Genomic DNA, 26,527 nt, shown 5'->3' on the forward strand with positions numbered 1-26,527 from the left:
GTGTGCTTTTTCATTTGCCAGTATCATTTATTTTCCCTATAATCTGGATACAATTAACTGTAACAACAGTGCTTACTCTTTGCCTATCTGACCTAACCAACAGACCTCCTCCTACAGATGTTTACTATGTAAACAGATGATTCCTCTCCTCAAGACAAGGTAAAAAATAAAACAAAAACAAACAAACAAAAAAACCAAGGTACTCACCCAGAACAAAACTTTATCCTAGAATTATCAAATTCTAAAGTTTCAGCGGATGTAACACCAGAAATAAGTTATGGATGGGCAACTCCTTTTTTAGTCTCTTACCTAAGTAGTACTATAAGACATTATGGAAGTTCACCAAAAGAACACACAGATTTCTCATTAAACTTTGTTTTAATGAGTCTCAAAGTTCTGTGACAGATTTTTGGCCAAGTTGTTTCCATTAAAACCAGTTATTAGTTTTTAAAATCACACACACATGCACACAAAACACCAAATGTCCCACAAAATTGTCTCTTTTCCTTCTGAAGTTTTTATTATGCATTGTAATCATTAACTAGTCTATTATTATTAAACGTAAGTGGCCAATTGAGACAGTTCTGAAACTGGTCTACCACTGACTGATTAAGACTGGGGTGGCAGGTATTGGGAATAATATTCGTTTAGTCTTCTGGCAGACTTGGTGACTTTGCCAGCTCCAGCAGTCTTCTTGTCCACTGCTTTGATGACATCCACAGCAACCATCTGTCTCACGTTACGAACAGCAAAATGGCCAAGAAGAGCACAGTCAGAGAAGCTCTCAACCCACATAGGCATATAAACTATGGCAGCATCATGAGATTTCAAAAATTGGGGCTATCTTCCAGCTTTTTCCCAGAATGACAATCAATCTTCTCCTTCAGCTCAGCACATTCTCGAGCAATCTGAGTCGTGAGCTACAATCCAGCACAGGTGTTTATCCAGCACTGATTTGACTTAGATGGTTCTGGATAATCACCTGAGCTTTGAAGCCAGCTGCTTTTATTGGTGGGTCATTTTTGCTGTCACCAGTCACATTGTCATGATGAACATCTTTGACAGACATATTCTTGACACTGAAGCCCACGTTGCCCCCAGGAAAATCTTTACCAAAAGCTGCCTGGTACATTTCAACAGACTTTACTTCGTTGTAACATTGACTGAAGAAAAGGTGACCACTATGCCGAGTTTGAGCACACCAGTCTCCACTCCTCCCACAGAATGGTATTGCCAATCCTACCAATTTTGTAGCTTTATCGAGGTAAAATTAACAAATGAAATTGTAATATATTTAAAGTGTACAATATGATGATTTGATATGCGTACACATTGTGAAATGATTCCCACCATCAAGTTAATTAATGCAGCCGTCATCTCATGTATTTATCTGTTTTTTTGCGGGGTAGTGGTGACAAGAGAGTTCTGCTCTCTTAGTAAATTTCAATTATATAATACAGTAAACATTCTTTTTATGAGCATATATTTTCATCTCTCAAGTAAAAACTAAGGTATGTGCCCTAAGACATCCTTCCAGAACCTTAAAAAAATTTGCCTACTCTAAGATTTGACAATCTTAAAGTTCTAGCTTTTCAACAAATGAACAGAACAAACAAACAGAGACTCAAGGACATGGACAATGGACTAGTGGTTACCAGAGGGGAGGAGAGAGTGGGGAGGGGGAAAATGGTAAAGTTCTAGCTTTTATTTTTACATCTATAATCTATAAAAATTGATATTTTTGGTTATGTTGTGATCGATTTGGGGGTAAGTAGAGGTCAAATATCCTTTTTCTTCCACATGGCTGTAGTTTTTCCAGCATCGTTTGCTAAAAAGACTCTGTTTTCCTTGTAGAATCTTGTGCCTTTGTTGAAAACCAGTGGTTTGTTTACATCTAGATCTATTTACCTCACCTTATTTAAAAAATAAACTGTCCTGATTAGTTTAGCTTTAGAGCAAGTCTTGAATTCAGAAGGTGAACATTCTTCAGCTTTGTCCTTTTAGGTTGTTTTGATGATAGTTTGAATTTCCATATACATTTTAGAATCACAGTGTCGATTTCTTCAAAAAAAATGTTGCTAGTACTTTGTTACTTGTGTGGGATCTATAGGTCAATTTAGGGAGAATGAATACTTAACAATATAGTCTTCCAATGAAGAACGTATTCTCTATTTATTTAGATTTTCTTTAAGTTTTTTAGCCATAAGTTTAGTTTTCAAAACAGATATAAGACACAACTTTCAGTAAATTTATTCCTAGTTATTTGATTTCTTGGACGCTTTTATAAATGATTTATTTTTAAATTTAATTTTTCATTTTCTTGGCTAATATAAATTTTTGTAAGTTATAACTTACAAATTTGTTAAATTTACTCAGTTACTCATTAGCTTTAGTAGTTTTTTACTTTGTGGATTTCTTTGTATATACTCTTACTGTCTGGGGAAAAAAAAGTTCTTTTTACTACCTTTCTAAATCTATGTTTTTGTTTATTTATCTTGCCTTATTGCAATGGCAGAACTTCCAGTGACTACAATGTTACAGCAGAAAGGGTGAGAACATTCTTATACTTCTTAGGGAAAATATACTCAATATTTTACCATTAAGTTTGATGATTATTCTACATTTTTAACAAATGCACTTTATTAGAATGAGAAAATTCTTTTATTTCTAGTTTGCTGAGAATTTTTTCATAAATTAGCTTAAATTTTGTCAACTTTTTTCTGAATTATCATATGATTTCCCCTTTAATTATGTTACTGTGATGAATTATATTGATTGATTTTTGATTATTAAAACAGCTTGTATTCTTGGAATATATGCCATTGATTATGGAATATAGCATCTATTTTAAAAATTGCTGAGTTTAATTTATCAGTATTTTATTGAGGATTTTTATATATATTCATGAATGATTTTTATCTGTAACTTTATTTTCTTTGAAGTATTTTTCATGTTATCCTTGTCAAGTTTGTAATTTAAGGTTATTGTGGATTTATAAAATGAGTTAGGAAATATTTAAAGAAATTGTATGTTTCTGATATTTCTTCTGGAATTAGTAGAATTCACCAGTTAAACCATCTGGAGCTCATTTAAAATTTTTGTTTGTTTGTTTTATTGTTTTGTTTTGTATTATTGTATGTATGTATAAATTTTAATTCAAATTATTTCTCCTATTATATACCAGATTGTTCATTTTTAAATTTTTCTCTGCATCAGTTGGGACAAAGGTATTTCTCAAGGAACTTCCGTTTTACCTATGTTGAATTTATTGGACTATAATTGTTTAAAATATCTCTTTATTTTCCTTTTAATGGCTATAGGCCCTGTAGTGTTATCCTTTCTTTCATTCTGGACACTAGTAATTTGTTGTTGTTTTTTTTTTTCCCTCAACCAATCTTGCTAGGATTTTATAAAATGTATTAATCTTTTTAAAGAACTAACATTAAGTTGTTTAGCTGTTGTGTTGTTTTGTGTGTGTGTGTTCTTTTTCATTGATTTTTGCTTTATTTTTTCCCTCTATTTTTTTTTCAGATTACTTTGCTTTTTCCAACTTCTTAAAATAAAAGCTGAGATAGTTTATTTTAAACATTTCTTCCTTATTTCTTTACTCAGGAGTGCAAATCAATACATTTCTCCCAGGCACTGCCTTAGTTGCATCGTACAAATTTTTATATATTATATTTTCATTACCACTCAGTTTGAAATCTTAATTTTTTTCTAGTGGTTTATTATTTGGCACATGAATTATTTAGATGTATGTAGCTTATTTTCCAAATAATTTGAGGTTTTCTACATGCTATTTCTAATTTAATATTGTTATTGGTCAGAGAAATACTCTGTATGCTTTTATTTTCTTGACAGTTTTTATACTTGTTTAACAACCCTGTATATGATCTATCTTGGTTATTTAATGTGCATTTTGAAAGAATTTATATTCTGGAGTCAAGTGGAATGTTCTATAAATATTAATTTGTTCTATTTGGATGATAGAGTTTCTATATTCTTATTTACTTTTTATTGTAGTTGTTCTATTGGTCTATCAATTACTGACGGGGTGTTAAAATCTCCAATTATCATTATGGATTTGTCTATTTCTCCCTTTAGTTCTGTCAGTTTTTGCTTCATGTATTTTGAAGCCCTGTCACTAAGTGCATGTATATTTAGAATTCTTATAGCATTTTAATGAATTGGCCCATTTATCATTTAAAAATGTCCCTATTTATCTCTTCTTGTCAATGTCTATTTTGTCTGATAGTTACTACAGCTTTTTTCACTCTTATTTCAACCTATATCTGTGTCTTTATCTGCTCATTATACTTAAAGTGTATATCTTAAAGACAACATACATTTGGGTCTCACTTTTTAATCCAATCTGAAAATCTCTGCCTTTTCATAGAGCACATGCATATCTACTATAATTATTTACATAATTGGTTTGAAGTCTATCATCTTGGTATTTATTTTCTATATGTACCACCTGATATTGTTTCTCTTTTTCTATCTTCTTTTGGGTTAATAAAATAATTTTTAGAATTACATGGTATTTCCCTAACGGACTCTCTATATTACTTTTAACTGCATGCTCTAGAGAGTACATTATTCATCTTTAACTTATCACAGTCCGCCTTCAAACATTACTGTGCAAACAATGTAAGAACTTTACAACAGAAGCAGAATGCTATGTCTTCTGCCGCCCTCAGAGTGTGCGGAGGGAGGGAGGGCGGGAGCATGGGGCGAGGAGGATGGAGGGCGGGAGGCGGGAGGGGCGGGGGTAGAGGGATGAGGGAGGGCGTGAAGGGAAGGAATGAAGAACAGGAAGGAATGCCGTCAGGAAGGAATGAAGGAAGTGAGGAGTGGAGAAGCAATACCTAAATCATGAAATTGCACTAGTCTCACTCTCCTTCAGCTTCCTCCTTCTTCCTTCCGTCCTTCCTTCCTTCCTTCCTTCTTCCTTCCTTCCTTCCTCTCTTTCTCTCTTTCTCCTTTTTTTTCTTTCTTTCATATTAAAATGTTTCATTAACATTTTATGCATTCAGGTTTATCGAGACAAATCCCCTTGACTTCCTTTATTTGAAATGTCTGTGTTTTGCTTTTATTTCTGAGGAATATATTTGCTATATGCAGCATTCTATTTTTGATTTCAGCACTTTAAAGATATGATTTCATTGACTTCTGCCTTACTTTAGAATTTCTTCTTCTTTTTTTTTTTTTTTTGGTGATAAGTCAGCTATTATTATTAGTCTTTTACATGTAATGTTCTCCTGCCCCCAGCTGTTTTCGAGATTTTCTCTTTATTTTTTATTTCTGCTAGTTTGCATATGTTCTGCGTAGAATCTGTGGGTTGATATATTTTATATTTCATTAATTTTGGTAAATTCTTAACCATTATTTTTCTTCAATATAATTCTTTGCCCCATTCTCTCCCATCCCCCTCTGGAACTCCAATTATACATATCTTAGATCCTCAGTCCCCAACCTTTTTGGCACCAGGGACCAGTGCTCCTATGAGAATCTAATGCCTGATTATCTGAGGTGGAGCTGAGGTGGTGATGCTAGCGCTGGGGAGCGGCTGCGAATACAGAGGAAGCTTTGCTAGCTGGCCTGCCTCTCATCTCCTGCAGTGTGGCCTGGTTTCTAACAGGTCACAAACTGGCTCTAGTCCATGGCCCAGGGGTTGGGGATAATTTAATATTATTCAGTAAGTTTTGAATATTTAAATATTTTTTCTCTTTCTATTTCTATTTGGGTGATTTCTCTTACTGTTTGCCAGTTCACTGATCTTTACTTCTGCTGTGTCCAGTATGCCCTTGTGCCCAGTGAATAAACTTTTAAACTATATTATTCCAGCATTTCTACTTAGCTCTTTTTTATATTTCTATATATCTTCTGAAAATTTCAATCTCTTCCTGCATCAAGTTTCACTAGATTTTATAACACATTTATCAGAGTTATTTTAAAAGTTCTTAGCTAAATTCACTATCTGGGTCATCTGTCAACCTCTTTCCACCTTTTCCTTATTGGTCACATTTTTCTACTTTTTTTTACCTGTTTTATAATTTTTATTCTATGGCAGTCATTTTGTGTCAAGAATGATAGAAACTGCCAGAAAAGGGTTTCCCCCTCCCCCGTCAGGCTGCTAGGGTGGGTGCTGAGTCAGTCTAAATACATAGTTGCACTGAGCATAGGCTTCATGGTAGATTTAGTTAGATTTAGTTTGCCACCGGCTGCAGATACGTTGAGGTCAGGATCAGCACTTTCTTTTCAGCAGGCCTTGAGTTATGAGCGCCAATAATTCTCTCGAGATAGTTCAATGTTTTAAAACTCAATTCCCAACTTTTTGAGTTACTGGAAGTTCTTTTTGCTTGTCAGACCTGCCTTGGCTTTCTGTATCTGAGTGCATCTCTGACTGTCCTCCTTCTTTAACCCCTTGATGCACCTCAGGGCATCTCAGTTTTCCTACCCTGTTCCCCGTTCAGTGGTCTACTACCTTAGAATCATTGAAAGACCCAGTGGATATCTTGTGCAGATTAGCAATATCTCTGTTCTTCTCCCCTCCTTTCCCCCAGCTTGCAGCCTTTAGTGTCCTCTGCCTTTGTATTTTGATAAAGGCCTCGTGTACTTAAGGGGAGACCTCCTTCAGTTTTTTTTTTTCCCTCTGCTCCCAGCATTTAGCATGTTGTCCTCAGGCACTTAGTGATGGTCTTGTGTAAGACAGTTGGTGGGGAGGTGCAGATTCACTCTGTGACTGGGGCTCCTCCAGACTGTAATCTGTCACTAAACCGCAACAGCTATTCAAGGTTTGTTAAAAGTTGAGCTGGTTTCTCTTTACTTCCATCCATGGAAGATTAGTTTCTCCTCCTCTTTCTACTATTTTTTTCCCATCGATAAAAGCAGCCAGATGATTCTCTCTTTGGAAAAACTTGTCCATTTAAAAATTTAGTTGTTTTAGGATTTTTTTTTTTTTTTATCATTAGCTCTCTAATATGTTTTAAAACTCTAAGTGTGTTTATTTTTTTTTCTTTGTCCGGTTTTGATTTTTAGGGTGGGGATGATAGTCATATTAGTTTTTTATTGTTGCTGTAAAAAATTACCACAAATTTAGTGTCTTTGACTTTATTCTTTTACAATTCTGGAGGTCAGGAGTCTCAAATGAGTTAAAATCATTTAACCGAGGGTTAAAGTCAAGGTGTTAGTAGGGCTGTATTCTTTCTGACGGCGCTAGGGGAGAATTCATTTCCTTGCCTTTTCCAGCTTCTCGAGGCCGCCTGCCTTCCTTGGCTCCTGGCTCCTTCTTCCATTTTCAAAGAGCATCGCTGCAACCCCCGCTTCTGTCGCCACGTCTTCCGTGCTCTCACTCTGACGTTTGGGCCTTCCAGAATAATGCACGATAATTTTCTCATCTCAACATCCTTAATTTATGCAATGCATGCAATGTCTCTTTGCCATATAAAATAACTAATTCACAGGTATCAGAGATTAGGACATGGACATCTTTGGGGGGTTCATTGTGCACTTCTGAAACAGTCTATTGCAACTTCCTATTTCCTAACAAACTTGAAATCAGGACATCATTTAAAGTAGTAAGTTTTACTTCTATCTTTTACAAAAAAAATCTTTCATAGGTACTGCAATAAAACAAATACATCGTCGTTTACACTAAACATTTCTTCTTTCCATAAAAAAGCAAAGGGGAAATTCTGAGTCTGGTATTCCGTCTTGAGTATAAGCTAGTATTGTTACTTATTTTCTTTGACCCTCTGTTGGCTTAGATGGGGATTTTTATCCTTCACATTTTCGTTGTGCTCAATGCATTCAATGCCATAGGTAAGATTCTGATCATCAATAACATGGTAGAAATTCAATATATAAGTGTTTATTCACTTTCATTCTCTCTCTTTTTTTTTAATGTATCACATTAGAAGAATGAGAACAGAAAATTAGAACTGCAAACACGAAATGGTAAAAATGTCAAAGTTGAGTTTTTCTCTGAAGTACTTACAAACTATTGTTTATGGCCTTTACCTTGGCGCAATTGAGTTTGTCTTACCGGTAGCCAACCACATCGAAGTTCACAGAGTAATATGTCATATGAACGGCAGCCTGTTGTTTTGTCTCCTCTCCTGAGATCTCCCACACCTAGTTCAGACCCAATAGCCCTATATGCTACATTCTTCTGACCTTTATTTCCATGGTAATTGGCCCCAGAAGAAAGATCCCCAGATAAAATCTTATGTTATTGTCATCAGAGTAACCTGGCCATGGCTGGCGGAGTGATATCGGAATTCCATATACGAATCTTCCCTTTGTGGGCAGTTTTATTCCTAATGAGTACCTGCTCAGTACAATTAGTCATTTCAGTACCCTATATTTTAGAACTATTCATATGTGGTTTATAAATAGCTGGCATAGAAAAGTGGTTTTGGTTTAATAATGCCCTCTAGTTTAGATGACACTAAGTACCCTGTTATTGCTAGGAAAATAAATAATAACACAGCTCTTATAAAATGCTAATCCTAGTCCATTATTATTTGTTCATCCTATGGGATAGGGTTGAGACAATGTGACACTTAAGTAAAAGTGTGAGTGGTAATTACACTTAAGATGTCCCATAATTAACATAAAACCTTTATAGAACAGAACATTTTCTATAGTTAGTTTATAACATCTCTTGCAAGTTTTTGCTTTGTCCACTTTTACATTCTGAGTAATAGAAGCTACGTGAAAATATTGTATATCACCAATGTCTGAGCACAATTGAAATTGACATGTTGCTTTTACTTCCCTTCTTTCCTAAACAAAGTCCATGCACAGAAGCGCAGCATTTCCAGCTACTCATTTATCGTGATGGGCAGTCTGCAGAACACAGATATAGCAATCTGCTTGGCTGACTCCTGCTACACATTGGGAGTCATGGAATAAGTCTCAGCAGGTTGAAAGCTGTGCACCCACGCACAGCAGAACGCTGTGATTACAGCAGGTAGGTGGCTTGGGTAAGGGAGAACTTCAGAGACGTGGGAGTCCAACATAATGTGATGTGTGATTTATTGGAGTTTGTGGGGACACATACTATAATTGTATGCTTGGTATAATGTCTGATTGTTGTGTCTTTTATACCCTCTGGAGGCCAGTCCCCCATGTAAGTGATAACCCACTGGAGCTTTTGTTGTGAGTGCAATTGAAACACATGAAATGAATAGCAACTGATTAATTGAAGCCAGCTACATTTTTGGAAAACAAATCAAAGTGATTTGCATGAATCACAATTTGTTACATAATACATTTTGAGGGCACAAATTACCTTTTTAAAGCCTAAGACACATATATACACAGCGGAACAAACAGAAATATAATAAACTGGGCTATAATGACATAATTCACAGTGAATACTGGATGCCAAAACTGATGTGAAACAAATGATTTTCCAATAAACTACTCAGGCAGAGTCATATCTGTTCTAAAATTTCAATTGAATATTATTTATAATACCAATAATTCTTCACAATTGTTAACCATGGGATGATGGAACAATTTGTTTTACATATTAGTTTGGGGGATTTGTATATTCCCAAGTTGGGAACCAATTTGTAGTCATGTCCCAGAAGATGTGGTAAATAAATAGTAAGTTTGAGAGAATACTTAGATGGGGGAAAACTTTCAGGGCAAAATCATTATTGCAGTTTTTACTAAAGAAGTAAAAATAGTGCTGTCAGCATTAAAGGCAAATATAATCATCATTAAATCTTTTTCTCTTTAATAGCTAGATTTTAGAAAGATCTCTTAATTTTTTCTTTAATTTATTATCTGTATCATTCTTATTGTAAATAAACTATACAAATACAAAAACTGAATTTTAACTTTTATTGATAACTGTTTTAGTATTTAGTTATTTTTCCTTTCTAATTTGGTCTTAAGTGTAGATTATAAATGTTATATATATAAATAAAACATTCTTAGAAAAATATATTACAAAATAGGATTGTACCATATATGTCACCTTATAATCTGCTTCTTTACATGACAAAAGATATCAAAAATTTTTCCGTCAATAAATATTTATCTATATCATCATGGAATGTCATTATTTATTTAACCAAACACTTTTTTGTAATAAATTTGTTTTACTATAATTAACAAAATATCAAATATTCACATATATAAATCTAAACAAACTTATTTGATGATTTTATTGGGATAAATTCCTAGAGGTGAAATTATTGAATTAAAATGTGTGTAGATTTTGAAGGCTTCAGTTCGTATTGTAAAATCATCTCCTAGTAAGCTTGTATCATAAATTACTCCCAATCTATTCAAGACTCGTGTTTCCTAACTGCAAATGTAAATATCCTCTTATGGTATATTGGGTTTCTTTCTTCTTTTTTTTTTCTCCCTCTTTCTTCCCTTTATTCTATCTTTCCTTTAGAGAGATGAAGAGCGAAGAACCTTTTTATTTTTTGTAAGGTCAAAAGTTTTATTCACTCGACAGATATTTACTTAATTGAATTATGAATTTAAATAATTTATAACCTTTACATTAATTCAGTCTAGAAAAGAGGGACCACTCATCTTTAGAATTTTAGGATTTCCATAATGTCATTTCTTGCTCTTGTTAAAGTGTTCATTTAAGAACACTTTATTTTCCTAATATTACACAACCGTAAAAAAAAAAAAAAATGAAATCTTACTATTTGTGGCAATATAGATTGATCTAGAGGGTATTTCGCTAACTGAAATAAGTCAGACAGAAAAAGACAAATACCATATAATCTCATCTATATGTGGAATCTAAAAAACAAAATAACCAAACAAAACAGAAACAGACTCAAATGCAGGCTGCCAGGTGAGAAGGGGCCTGGGGGGATGGGTGAAAAAGGTGAAGGAATTAAGAAGTACAAGTTTTTTAGTTACAAAATAGTCACAGGGATGTAAAGTACAGCATAGGGAATATAGTCAATAATATTGTAATAATTCTGCTTGGTGCCAGGTGGGGTCCTAGACTTATCAGGGGGATCACTTCCTAAGTTATATAAATGTTGCACACTGTGTTGCACACCTAATACTAATATAATAATGAATGTAAACTTTAATTTAAAAATTAAAAAGAGCATTTTCCTGGGGGGAAAAATCAGTGTATAGACTTTAAAAGTTATTGTAGGTCTTTTAAAAGGAAATAAATGTATTCTCAAGTTCCCAAACCTAGTTTTGATTATTAACTGCTCATGAGAAAGAGTCAATGGATCATTCTTTTCTCAACTTACTAATGATTGAAGTGCTCCTTAATAAAAAAATTAGAAAGTCTCAGAGATTTTATCCCCCCCCCCAAAAGTCACCATATAATATGAACTAGAAAACAACACATTGGTAAGTTCTTGTTTTTTAAAAAAATTTGTTTTAATAATATGACATTCTAAGATAGGCACAACAATATTGATATAATGATATTGAATAATTTTTTTTTCTAGTGGAATGTGTATTCAACTTAATGGTGTAGACCCCATTAAATAGGTTTCATTTAAATTACGGTGGCCCAAGGCAAAATTGTAAACTAAATGGAATTGATCCTTGGTAATTTCCTAACTCCAATTTTCTCATTTATCATTTGAAAAATTATTGAGTACATATAATAGTCTAGGCATTGTGATAAGACTAAAAGAATAAGGAAATTTCTCTAATGTTAAAAAGTTCTCAGGTAGCCAGGAAAAATGAAAGAAAACCAGCACGGGTTAAAGACTTCCACGAGAAAGAACAACTTGTGCACTGATAGAATGCAAGAAGAACATGGCACTTCTGAGGAACTGCAAGGACTCAGCTGGCATTCTTTCATCCCCTTCACTTCATCTACCCTACCGACTCAGCACTATGGCTATCTCGGGACACCGATCCATGTGTATTCTTTTTGTGCAGAGGACTAGGATCAGAACCTTTCCGTTTTCTTCTCTCTCCGCAGAAATTCCCTCCATTGTAGCTATTTGTTAGAAAGATACTAACACCTTTGGGTGAATGTTTGCTAGTGACTTATAGGATCCTGCACATACCATCTTTTGGGGGGGGATAACCATGTCCCAAAGGAGGGGCAGTGGTTAATGGAACAAACCTTCAGTGGTGGAATTTCAGTCAGCAATCACATATTTTGTAGGTGTTATGGGATCTTTCGGATTGCTCCTCAGAGGCAGCCATTTATTTTGGTCACAAATAAGCTTAATTCTGTATTTGAAAGACAACTTTATAATAGAAAACTATAAAAAAAGGAATAAAAGAATATATCTAGTTATGAATGACACCTGTGTTGTATTCAAGAATTTGTTAATGTTATTCACAAATTTTTGTAGCACCATCATTCTCCTCTGTCTGATTGCCTTGCTAAGTACAGGTAATCACCACTGACTTGGGTGATTTCTAGACAGTGCATGTTACTGATGCATTGTAACAGTTAAGACAATAGAGTAATGGGTGGAGTAGTTCGAGGCTGACATTCCTTTCCCACGAAAACATTCTGAGAAGGCTGGCAAGTGTCTTTCTGACAACACACCTGTGAATTAAGATGCTTCCTATTGCAGGTCATAGGATCTGGCGCCTACAGAACTCCTGTTTCGGGCATATTATTGGGGATTAAACTTCTTGGTGCTAGTTACATCTTTTCCATTAGCGGCTCATTAATAAAATTCCAGATGTCCATTATTCATCACATCATAACACACTGGATGGCAGTTAATTCACCTAAAGTTTTCATATTTGATAACTTCCTCACTCGTGTTAATTGGGTTACTTCGAATTTTCCATCAATCATGGCATCTCAGGTTTTGACTCTTCTGAAAGAGTTCATTTGTGAGACATATATTATACATTAGATCTACACAGCAAAATTAGGTGCAGGATCCAATTTCAGCTATGACTCATGTCTGCTTTGGCTGAAGTGGAGGTCACAACTTGGTCCCTCAACAGATTCTTCCTCAAAAGAGAAAAATAAAGCTAAGAGACGTTACCTTTACCTCAGCTCACCTTACTCAGATCTCCACTGCTTTATAGAGACATGAGAAAAGATTTATGTGCAAGGAGACTTTGAAAGAATATTTACTGCAGGGAGCAATGTGAGGCAAAAGCACAGAAAGTTTTGAGCATTTGGAGAATTGAATTCTGCTCTGGCACTTATGATTTTGTTCCTTGTGTAAGCCCCAACAGTTAAAATTAATGTTCTCTTTGGATTATTTCAGCTCTCTAATGTGATCAGTCCTTTGGTGAGAGTTCTTGAGGTATGAGAAGGTGTTATGTTCATTTTCTCTATCTTGTCACAAATACTACCCATTCCATTCAGCTACACGCTACCTTTTAAAGAAATCATTGCTCTTTTATTCAAAGCAACTGATTTCTCATTCTAACTTTAATCTGAAACTCATGTGCTGTTTCTTCTCTCTTTGTGACATAATTAAAAAAGAAAGCCAGTAGACTTGAAAAAAGTATGAACGTCAGTGGTGTACATTTTGCTTTTTTTCTGTGGCTGTTACCAGGAATGGTTACAATTTAGGTATAGTATATTCCAATAAAAGAGAAACTCAGCAGAAGACATAGGCTCAGGCCACCTTTGTCCATGACACACGGTGAATCATCTTAGTACGATGTGGTTGGCCAGCTCACTGGGCCGAATCAACAGTCACCCTACTGGTTCCTGTATTTTCAAGGTCAAGTAAATAAGCAGTTCCTACAGCCTCAAATTTCTTCTTATGCCAACATGCTGCCGGGATACTAAGTAGGTCACAAGAGGACCTAGATAATAATTCATTTCAGGTTTCCAGGTTGCTAAGAGCCCCAGCGGTTTTCCGGTGTATGGCCCACATTCTCTTCAATCTCTCCCAGCTCTTTCCCTTCCGAGGTCTTGCTCTCAGATCTGCATATATTTACATGTTTTAGCCTGTAAGCTTTTTAGCTACAAATTATATAAAATAGAGGTCAGCCCTCTGCCAGTATAATTTTCTTTTCTCCCCCCATTTGCTTACTTTAAAAAAATAAATAAAAACATAAATAGGAAGAATAAAAAGTGAAGTCTTTTTATGAAGCTCTTTTAACTCTGTCAAGACAACTGTTGTTTTAATATATTTTTCCAGAGAGCTGCATTTTATCTCCAATTTCCAAGGTTCTTTGCTCTAAGCTGGTGTTTTGCCAATGGTACATAGAGGGAAAATGATTATTCTCAAAGGTTAAAAGACTTATGATCTCTCCCAGTTTTGCTAGATCTTGAGACAACATATAGACTTGAAAATTTTTTCTGGACACTCTTAATTAAATCACTAATAGTGTGATCTGGGTTTCTGACCATTCTCAGCTTGGTTTTGTTAGTAAAGTTACAGTTAGTGAAAATCAGCGAGTTGGGCATTTCTGCCTTCAAGGTCATTGTGGTTCTTAACCCTCTAATCATATTTCTAGGAAGACCTTATTTTGAACTTGTGTTTAGTTTCATATTTTCATCTATTCATTCTAATAAGTGTTACTGCTGTTTAAATCACTTTCAATTTCAGTCTTCTTTCAACATCCCTCAAACTTTCCAAGTATTTGGTTTTGTTTTCTTCTTAAAGCATGCTATCAAAAATAGTTCATAGGTTTGGGAATGAAGAAAAATACTACTAATTTATTAATTTATTAATTCAGTAAAATTTTATCTCTTACATGTATGAGCTGCTAACCTAGGAGGCACATTTGTATACATTAAGAGAAGACTAGCTTTGCTCAAGACATTTTTCTATCTGTCAGGACAATAGTCCTAATAAAGAGGAATCTACAATGGCTGTGAATGGTTCTCCCTGGAGTTGGCTAGTTCGCAACCTGCATCCTTGTAAGCAGGAGACGCAGAGTCTTTCACTTTACCAAAACATTGTTGCCCTAATCACAGTAGTATATTTTCAGCTAAGGAATGCCATCTTTAGAGAGCAACTATGAGTGCTTAAACTTGTAACTGAACTTGAAGTTCTATAGGATATAGTGCTTCAGAAATGATTGAAATGGTTGTTAGCAGGACAAGAAAAATGGCTCCTTTTCTTAGGATTGCAATGTAAAGCTTCTTTATCCACTAAAAAACAACAGAGGCAAGAAGCCAATTTTTTTTCTGAAGAGATTGCCTTCAGAAAAAACAAAACCCTAATGTTAAATAGAGAAGTCTGTGACATAAATCATGCACTGTAGTGCATGATTATTGGGCATACTGTAATCCATGTATATGCAGTATTTTAAAATACATCTGATGATTAATAAATCATCCATGTGCAATGACATATGGATATCAGAAAAATGGTTCTCTGAGTCGCTAAAATCTGCAGAGTAGAATATTGGCTTGTTTCCAAAACTTGATTCACATGCTCTTTCCAAAATCTAAACAACAATAGATCAAATGTTTACCTGGATTAATGGTTTAAGTTAATCATTTCATTAATTCTCAGAAGACAATAATGGCACTCAAGGTTATGATCTAGGTTTAATGCCATTGTAGTTACATCCTATTAAATGTTCACTTTTTACTTTCTGAAGAAAGTATAAAAATGGAACACCATTCCCTAGACTAGAGGCAGTCTGCCATGGAGAGGAGATTAAATGAGGAGGATGGTACTAGAGGCAGCACCTAAAGAAATTTCCGAAGAATTAAACAGCCTGTATATGTTTATATTTTTGGACACTTTCTTCAACTCTATCTCCCACAATTCAAACATTCATTATATTCTAGCTATACCAATTATTACTTTTCCCTCTGCTTTGGAAATTCTTCCCACCACCTTTCGCCTTTTGAACATATTCTTTGAGAACCAATACAAGCTTCTACTTCTATGAGTTACATATTCTCTGAACCTTATACAAACTCTGGTAGTAGCATGCATCCTAAGGCAATATAATTATTTATTTAAAGCCCATCTCTTCTTACAGACTGCTAGCTCTGTAAGGGCAGGACATATCTTCTTTAATTGGTCCATCTCATGGATGAAACCTAAGGTACTCTCAACAGAATTTGTGAAATAATAAATGAATAAATAAAAATTATTACTAAGATTTATATTTTGCTTTTATGCATTAAAAATAGTTGCAATTATATTATCAAGCTCCAAGTATTTATGGGAACTTTACATGTGACAAAGACTCATATTTGCAGGTGTTTTTTTTGGATTCAGTGGCTTATGTAAGACACAGACTTTATCATTGATGATTTTACAATTTAATTGGGGAAATAAGATATACACTCATGAAATCAGTAGGAAACATTTAAAGCAGTGTGTGATATATGCTAACATGTTTGGTATAGACCAAGTTAGTAGTGAATAAATGCCTTGAGTGAGGAATATATGGTTTGAAATGATTCTTCTGGAAAGTCCTTTACTATTAAAGCTTTCTCACAGAGTAGAGAAAGAAATAAAAGACCATAAGCATAAAAGAAAAACTTTTCATAGTAACACTCGAAATGAGAGTTTGGACACTTAATTAGATGTAAGTTGAAGTTCCTTACAGCCTTAAAGTTTCTCATCACTATCAGGCAATAATGACATTGGGATGGACGGTGAGTGTTGCTCTAAGAAGAAGAACATGATAACGTCCTCTGAGAAGATATTTCACTCATCAGGACCAGGGTCTCCTGAAGAGCAAGCTAGCGGACAGTCACATAGGTTTCCAATTTTCTCCTTTGTTTGTTTGAGACAATAGTATTAGATAATTTCTTTTATTTCGTTTAAGATAATAGTGTTTTTATTTTGTTTGAGACCACAGTATTAGAAAAATTTTAAACTAAGATGCAGTTTTCCAAACATAATCTTTTCTTCTTAATGTCCAAAATAGCCTTTGGACTAGTACTGTTCTTCTTCTCAAATGGATTGTGAAAACATTCTACTAGTTCTTACCAGTAAGGCTAAATTGTTAAGAGAAATCTCATAGCCTTCAGTGTGCCATTGGTAAGCAGCTTCACTGGGATGGAGCACTTTAGTCACTGTTTTGTAGCTTATACAAAATCATATGAAACTAAATTGCTGTTTCGATAACTACCTACATATTTACTAACTTAACCAAACAGATTTTCCCCTCTCATGGTTATTACTTTCCAACAAGTTTAGCCTAAAAAAAAAATAATAATGTTATTATAGTCATGGTGTTGGGATTCCTATTATTTTTGGAATAAGGGCTAAGAAAGCCAGTGCATGACTAAAGAGCACTTTCTAAGATGAGCATTTTAGTTCAGCATCATATGGCATCACTCAGATCCAATGCAATTTGCTGAAATGGCGTGTGTACTTACAGTTCTTCCTAAATATGGCAATTAAAAGGGGAAGTGCCATTTATTTCTCTTATTTTGCTTTTTAAGGTTGAATTTATTTTTGTATAAGTAGAAAAAAGGAGGAAAATATAAGCAAAATTATTTTTTTTCTTCTTACCATTTGTATTGTCATATCTAGTTCAGCCATTTACTTCTTTTTTAGATTATCGGTATATATAAACCCATTAAGAAAACATGCCTGGAGCAAATAGATACCATGCAGACTTATACAAAGATGCAAATGCAGTTTAGAAACTTTGTCAGTTAATCAATTATGAACTGTTTTGACAAAGAAATTTATGGTTTTGTTAAAATTCTCATATATGTATCCTTAAATACACTCTGACTATTATTGCTGGGTATTTCTGTAAAGTGCTATATTCTTTCAAGGCTCTCTTCAGCCAGTAATTATTGTTGGCAACAGTCTAGGCCCTGGCACTGTTTGCGGTTACCTCTGGATGTTAAGTGGAGCAATCTAGACCCTAGCACATTGCAGTTAAATTAAATTATCATAGAGAGGCAATGCATGTTGCTATAGCACTCTAGCCGTGAACCCAGAATTGAAAAAAGATTGATGGACTACAGGAATAGATCAACAAATAATTATGTGGGTTGTACTGTAAGATTCTTACATCTACAAATATTGATGTAGATAAATGGAATGTGGCTTAAAAATTGTATTTTCTTAAAAAAAAAGGAAGAGTTGTTTGTTTGTTTTCCCCTATAACTATCAGCTATCAGGTGATAATAACAATGTGTTCATATTTCTCATATATTGGCCCACAGAATATTTAGTGTAAGACTTGCCTTCATGTAACTAACATTAAATCATCATAGGACGAGGTCACAGACACCAGTGTGCTTGAAACTACTTCTCACCCAGGTGAAATGTTGCAAAAATAGCCTTTTGGAAGGTGACCCAAAAAACAACACTTTCACTTAATCTTAGAGTAAGAATAAGGACTAGCACCTGTGCAACAACAACAACAACAACAAAACAAAGCAGCTGTAATATATACTGAGATATAATTGTAATTATAGCCATTATTTAAATGTAATAAATTATCAGAAATAATTCCCTGATGACACTGAAACTTTCGTATTTACAGATAAAACATAAAATAATTTTTAGCTTAAAAGTATATTTTAATAGAACCAAATTAAAGAAGCCACTTAACTTTTTAAACATGTAACTCTTCGTGTGCAAGACTCTAAACGGCAAAGGGGTGTGCAAGACATTTTTAAAAAGGGGTGTGCAAGACATTTTTAAAAAGACCTACAAGGTGAGACTCATAAATGAAGCAACTAAAGAAAAATATAAAATAGGAAACTCTAGCCATCTAAATCTCTGAATTATATGAACAACTATTGATTTATTTATAGCTGACATTATTATAGAGTCCTTAGATAATATGGGTATTTCGAGACCCATATGATATACCTACTGTCTTCATTAGTTTTCAAGACATTCATTCAGATGGTACAAGATGATAGGTAATAAGAATCATAAAACTGGACAGAAAAAAGTTCTTAAGAGCTTGGGTTAGATGAGTTAAATCACACCATCTTGAAATAGGTGTGTGTCATGTAGAGGCAGTAAAATAAAAGATGTATGTAAAAAGCATAAAATGAGACACAAACATATTTTTATTATATATTAGCCTTAATAGTAGAAGTGTTTCTCTACCTTTTATGTTAAAAAACAGAGCATAGAATCTCATGTAATAATAAATTATAAAAGTCATGTATCTCTCTCTCAGCCCTGTTTACATTGGCATGTAAATTTCTTGCTACAGCCAAATAAATCAAACATTAACAGAAGATGTATGTCGATGCAGTTCTGAAGAAAGGATGCTGGTATTTATGGCTAATAAAAATAGTCATAATTAGTATTACCTCAGGAAGGCATGGCATCATCATGTTCAGCAATATCAGTTATTAACAGCTTTTATTGTTAAAAAAAGAAAATTTTTCAAATGGAGGAATAGGTTGAAATAGAGTGGATTCAATGAGTGTCCAAATTACTGGTGACCAACTCATATATCTAATATGATTGAACTGGAGAGCACTTAGCCGTTATCAAATTCAATCCCTTTATTTTACAGTTAAAAAAAAACCACGAAGCTCATTCATTCATTCAACAAATATCTGTTGAGTGCCCAGTATGTGCTAGGTATGTTCTAGGTGTTGGGGGTAGAGTTAAGAACAAGATGCATAAGGGCCTTCTGTTGTGGAGCTTGCAAGTTTGATTTGGAAAGGCTTCTTTGAAGAGATAGTGCTTAATCTGATAGATGAATGACAAGAAGGAGCCAGTTGGCAAAGATCGAAAGAACATTCTAGGCACAAGTACCAATTAGTGAAAGGTTGCAAGGCATGAATAAACCATAAATGATTGATAAACAGAAAAAAAAGCTCACCGTGGCTGAAGCATAATGAAAAGAGGACCATGAAAGAAGAGGAGATGAGAGAGGCTTTATAAGCTGATGTAGAAAATTTGGATTTTTTTTTTTTTCTGATAGGAATCCATTGGAAGGTTTTAAGCAGGAGAGAGACATTATATAATTATATAGTGAATAGATTTGATGATTGTTGTGTGGTGAATGGATCAAAGGAGAAGAGAATGGAAGAAGGGTGACTGGTTAGGATGCTGCTGCCTTAATCCAAGGCAGAGATGGTGGTTTGGACTATGCTGGTAATAGTGGATATAAACTTGTTTGCATTTGAAATATGTTTTGCAGCGGAATCATTAAGGCTAGGTGAAAAGCAAAATGTAGACATTAAGGGCGACTCCTAGAATTTTAGCTTGAGTTGCTAGGGATAAAAAGCAGTGCTGTTTACTGACCTGGGAAAGGCAGGTGTGGGGAAACTCTTGGTTTTAGAACTTGTTTTTGGTATGACTATTAGATATATATGTGGAAATGTCAGATAGGCAGTTGAATGTTAAATATTGGGCTTATGGATGGTATTTAAAGCCATGTGACTGAGTGAAAGCAAGTGTATACACAGAAGAAATAAAGCCTTAGGTACAGTAGAGGAAGACAAAGTAAAGGAGTCTTAAAAGGAGAATTAATGTCACACTCGGAAAACTAGAAGATCATAACATCATGGAAACCAGAAAAAAATGTTTCAAGAAGGCGGAAATTGTTATTATGACAAATATCACTGAGATAACAGGTAACATATCATCAGAAAAGTAGCCATTAGTTTGGTAAAATGAAAACCATTGTTGATTTGTCCAAGAACACCTAGATAGAAAGTGCTTAAGTTATTTGTGATTTTTTTGTTCCCGTCCACAAAATACAGAAATCTGTCTTGACTTTTGAAGACTTTTCCTGTATGTCAGTTGCATAATAAGGCTTCCCCCATATTACTGTAATATTAAATTAATAAGGTTTTATATTAGCTCAACTTTTATATATTTTATTAATTAAAGTTTTATTTACATGCTCTCATAATTTAATATATGTTTCCTTCACAATAGGAAAAGAACCAAAATGACAATATCTTCTTTAAAGATGGAAAAAATTGAGGCAAAAGTAATGGTAGTAGGAACCCTCTATAGGTGTGATATATTAAGTAACTAACGAAATTGAAAAATGCAAATATATGATTCAGAGACTCTATTGCCCCTTTTGGATTCAGAATAATTATCTCAAAAGCACCAACTTCTGGAATTCTCTGAAAGAAGTTGGGTATTTTTCAGGCAAAGCAAAAGGACACGTGGCCTATTGCTATTTAGAAGTCTTTAAGAATCACTGAAGCCTTAAGAAGAGAGAGTCTTCTGTATCCTCTATTAGTCCATCTTCTCATTAAAAATGATGAAAAACTGTCAGTGCTAAAAATATTGAAATGAATCAGAAAATCTCCATGTTAATCCTTACACTCAGGATGGGAGTAATGTGACTAAGTTGTAGTTGCTCTATTTATCAAAAATATACCTTTATTTAGAGATGTAAAAACATATCTGATTCTGGTGATACCTAGAAGATGGCTTAGGTTCAAAGATCTTGATTTAAGTTAATCTTATTTATGATAAATTCAGTTTAAAAAAACACGTTTTAAGGATTATTGCTCCTTCTGCTGAATTTGGGAGCATATCAGTTTCCCTGACAAAGAGCATCTGACTCTTAGAGCTTACACTCTAAAAAGTTTACAATGCTCCTTAGGTTGTGCATAAAATAGGACCTAAATATAAGCCAATCTCTTCTTAAAGTGAGTTTTCGATTTTTCCTTAATTTAATTTTCTGCTTTTTGCCAGCTCTATACACTCTCTTCCTACTCTTCTATACAGTTTAGTAAGCCCGGAGAATAATAAGCAATAGATGCAAGAGAATTTACTGGTATTTATGTTGAAGAAGCAAGTAATATTTTAGCTGGAATAGGTCTTGGGGAGAAACCAATCAACCAGCTCCTTCTATATTTTTTTTAATTTATGTATTTATTCATTTATTTGTTTGTTTGTTTGTTTTATACCTAAAGCACCTGGTATTCCTAGGTGGTCTCCTATCTAAGTACTAACCAGACCCAATTCTGCTTAGCTTCCGAGATCAAATGAGATTGGGTGTGTTCAGGGTGGCATGGCTGTAGACAACCAGCTCCTTTTATAAATGAGAAAACTGAGGCCCAGTAAGGTTCCATATCCCACCGATAATCAGAACAGATGGAAATACAGGCAAGACGTGTCATGGTCATAGAAAATGCAGTGTGCACTTATTTTTTAATTGAACTTGCAATATTCATGCATCAGTCATACAGTTTAACACTTCCAAAATGTGACCTAAGACCAAAGCTAATTTCACCTTAGTCCACATAAATAAAAGTATAGTTTCCAGAAAACATGGCCAGACCTTGTAGAAATTATTACATTTTTGTTCTAGGTGCCACATTTTAAGAGAATACCTAGGAGAAAATAAGAAGGACACAGAGAGCAATCAAAGTAAAATTACATGAGAAATAGCCCAGGCAACTAGCAATGTTAAGTTAGACTAAAAAGGTCTCTTAGAAGAAAGGGAACAGAACAGGCAGTGAGTAAGTGATGATGATACCTGCATGGAATCACTTTATTCTGCAAGAGTAAAACAAAATGTGTTTATATTTCAAGGAAGTGGTATTCCATAATGTTTAGAAGCACAGTCTTTGGAATCAGATCAAACTAAGCAGTTCTGTGTCCTTGTGGAGGTTGCCTAAACTGTCTTCATTACTTCATCCTTAAAATGAGATTATAAAATTTTAAATGGATTTAAATGAGTGTATGAATGTAAAGGTTATATCCCAATGTCTGGTATGTTATAAATGTTAAATAAACAGTAACTATTATTATCCAAATTTTTATAGTTCTGTGGGAAGAAGACCTCACTCAAGGTAAATTTCTCATTACTAGAGAAGAATAAGGATAAACAGAGATGGCCATTATATAGAGGTTACAAAGAGAAATTTGTGTATCAGGCAGGTGGTTTCTAAGTCTTCCCAATTCAAACATAGAGTGATGTTATGACTGTGGGCTCCTAGTCAGTGTTTTCACTACTATCCTATAAAATTCAGGAGCAAACAGAAAATCAGTGTCATGATTTTAAAATAATTCCTGAATCTTCATTACTGAATAGAGTGTGGATTTGAAAACAGGAATAAAGTCAGAGGTCCCACGTGCTATGTCATCATTTCCACGCTCATAAATTTCACTCAATTATTATTTTCTTCTACACATTTTCAACCTTATCTTCCTGGGCAACACTGCTGTAATTATGATCCACATACCATATGTTCGAATCAGTGTTTGTTCCTTCTTGCTTCTCCATTTTTCACATGGACAACCAGTGAGATGTGTCCATTGGCTGACATAGAGGGAGAAGGGGAAGATGAGGGAAAGGGAAATATATAATAAAAACTGGAAGAGAATTAGTGAAAGTGAGGTCAGGCTAGCAAAGTTAACTATCTCCAAAATCAGAATAAGCATGCATAGAGCTCTAGTTCCTTGGCTCCACGCTACTCTGGATGCCTTCTAAATTTTAATATGCTAATTATTATTCTCAAATTTAATTTACACTTTTTATGACATTTAACAGATGAATTTTATCAAATGGCCATTGGCCGTACAGGTGTGCATATCTCTCATTCATATTTTTATTAAAGTAAAATTTCACAGTTTTGAATAATAGAGGATTTTCTGGAGGTTTCCATATAGAGGTGGGAATAACAGACACACAACTATCTTTGACCTGGCAGAAAAAACAGCACTTCTAACACATTTAGTAACTGGAAACAGTTGTAACTTCCTGGGGGAGACTTGTTACAACACTCAAGTTCTTGTCGTCCTCATTTAGAATCCTCTTGGTGCTGATGAATCAATACGTACATGACAGAGAATGAGGGCCAGTGATGGGGAAAAAGGGTGATAATTTTTTTCATATTTGTTTTGCAAGAGATAAAATGAAAGCCCAGAAAATGAGGGATTTGTGATCACTGAAGGCTAAAGTTGTTTGTTATGATGAGATTAGACAGACATTTAAATATTAGCTTTCATATTCAGTATACCCAGATCCCTTGAACTGGAAACTTTGGTTATGCTTAGAGTAGAAAGTGTAATTTTCTCAGCTCCTTTCATTGAATTGTTTTGAACAATAGCAGAACGAGCCCCACTTTTGCCAGGTATATGACTATTTATCTGACCTTCTGTACTGATAAAACAAACTCATATGATTTATGACATGTCAAGCAGCCATCTCATCAGAATAACGTAGACTTTTTGGGACTATGCACCAACCAGATTCTTTCTGGAAGGAATCTAGGGCAAATCGAATAAAACATCTATGATTTGGGGTCAAAAGCTTTTAGAATTTTTCTCTTCCCTTTCATCTTTGGGAAAAGAATGACATCTAAGCTGTGTGATTGGTACAAAGTGGTCCAAAACAGGATGTTGTGATCGAAATGACGAACTACATACTACTACCTTGCAATAAAGGATTACGCAAAATTGAAAAAATATAATTCAAACCAAACATGTGTGGTCAAAAATTGCATTGCTTGATAAAAACAGACTTTCCCCTTAAGTAATGAGTCTAGAGGATGTATTTACAGGGCTATCAAAACAATCAGAAACATCATAAGGCATAACATTTGTTTGCCTTCTCAGGAAAGTAATGTGCAGGCTTATGGATCATCTAAATTAGACTTTACTATTTTGATGTCCTTGCCATTTGTTCTTTTAAATTTCCAGCCTAAGGGGTATATTCTCCTATCAGTGTGCATGTGTAAGTCCCATTAAGGCTAATAGGAATTTGATGCCTGAGTCCAAAGAAAAATCTACCTCTAAGATGGCATTTCGCATGTGTAACGCACACACACACACACAAAAATCCATTTCTCTTTATCCAAAGCACATAAAACAATTATATTAATTATAAGATAAAGTACTTGCTTGTGGAAGTTTTAAATCCATTTAATAAATTTGCAATTTTATGCATTTCTTTTGCTCAAAATTGCTTTCCTCCAATATGCTTTAGGTTGTCTCAGGCTTTGAAGAACCTAGTGACTGATGGAAACCAAGAGAAATAGGAGTGGTGGGAGTACATTTCTCAACGCGCTCTTCATTTATTTATATTCTGCAGCGCACACACTCATGATGTTTCAAACTTATTTCCACAAGATTCAAAATAAAACCTGGAACACTAACAGCTTGCCCATATTTTCTTGTTTAAAGCTCTATCTCCTGAGCTTTCTTTTGTATCTCAGTTTCTAACCACATAAGAAATTTTCAGGCAAGAGTCGGTATTCAAATGAGATGTTAATTTAAAAAATTGTTACAGCCTTCTGTTTATTTTGGTAGAAGGGAAATATTGGTTCTTGGAGTTGCATTAAAACCCAGATAAAAAACAGTTTTTATCTTTATACATCTTTTGGAAAAAAAAATTCTACCTCAAGAAATTTCTTTAACAAAGAGAACATTATTTCAGACTCTAACATTTCTGTCTGCCGATTATCATTAGTCATAAGCTAAGCCCTGCACTAAATGTCTAGTGAGCACAGATAATGTTCATTTTGTCTGGAAGACAGGTTGCCGCCTGTCAAGGAGCGATGGAATAAATGACAGGTTTTGACTCTGTGCCTTGCAGGCATATTAGGCTAAGAAATCGCCAACATGATGAAAAATTATTTTGTCAAAAATTTGTAGGTCACCCATCATTGTCTAATGTATTCTGTGATTAATTGCTAGCATAGATCAGCATTATGTCTTTCCAGTGAATCGCTTAATTGTTGCCTGCTTCATGCTCTTAATGTAATGATGAGGCATCTGCTCCTTTCACATGTGCTTTTAAATGCCAGCTTTTGCATCCAGGTTACAGGGTTGGTAATATTCAACTTAAAGAACTAGTTCAAATTAAAACTTCGGGACCGCCGTCTCTTCTTGCTTTTTATGGGAGCGTGTGCGGAAGGCTGAGTGTTAGTGTTAATGTATGTAGATTTTATTTCTGATGAGTGATTATTTGACTGCTCATTTTACGAAGATTTATGGTGTGCTTTCTATCTCCTGACTGCAGTGCTACTCTTATCTTTAATAAAGGAGATGAGGACATTAATCAGCCATTGTCAGGGCTCCTGACTAAGACATTAAATGTACTGTATGGGATAGGTAAACACGCTCCAGATCCTTCTCTACTCCACTAGATCAGGCAAAAAAACACTCATTATATTTATCATAATTTCACATCTGCTGTTTTTGAAGCAATGTACCATGAGGCCATAAACTGTATTACAACTGTGCATAAATTCAACTGATTTGTGGCTGGAGTAACTAATTCCTAAAGTACATTTTAGAAAAACAAGCAGTGAGCCCTGAAATTGCAATTCCATAAAGGCACTAAATTACTGACTGTAGAATCAAAAATTTGCTTGATGTGATTCCGCAGTGACCATTTTATAAAAAGTGACAGTGCGCCTGTGATTGAGTCAATAAAATAAGGACGAGTGAGCTGTACACTCAAACAAGATTAAAGAGAAAGGGAATGACAGAGGACAGACTCATGGTATACAAATAGAGGAAGGCATAACGTTTCTCCCAAAATCACTTAAGGATGCAACTCTTAATAGCAACAGCATTGATCTGTCAGTAAAATTTTCATTATTTTGAAGGTGAAAGAAATTAATTTTTCCTTTTATTCATTTCACAGCATAATTGGGAGCATACTTAACATATAACAGAATGGACTTAGAATTTTTTAAAATGTGGCATTAGCCATTGCTTTAGACTTGCCACGATAT

At 34.5% G+C, this 26,527-nt stretch overlaps 2 pseudogenes; both read right to left on the reverse strand.

The window, feature by feature from the left end:
- Positions 1-609: 609 nt before the first annotated feature.
- LOC107508071 lies at positions 610-7,400 on the reverse strand (annotated as a pseudogene).
- Positions 7,401-21,742: 14,342 nt separating this feature from the next.
- Positions 21,743-21,861, reverse strand: LOC118601503 (annotated as a pseudogene).
- Positions 21,862-26,527: the final 4,666 nt, after the last annotated feature.

The sequence above is a fragment of the Rousettus aegyptiacus genome, unplaced genomic scaffold (genome assembly GCF_014176215.1).
Source record: "Rousettus aegyptiacus isolate mRouAeg1 unplaced genomic scaffold, mRouAeg1.p scaffold_m13_p_3, whole genome shotgun sequence".
Lineage (NCBI taxonomy): Eukaryota > Metazoa > Chordata > Mammalia > Chiroptera > Pteropodidae > Rousettus > Rousettus aegyptiacus.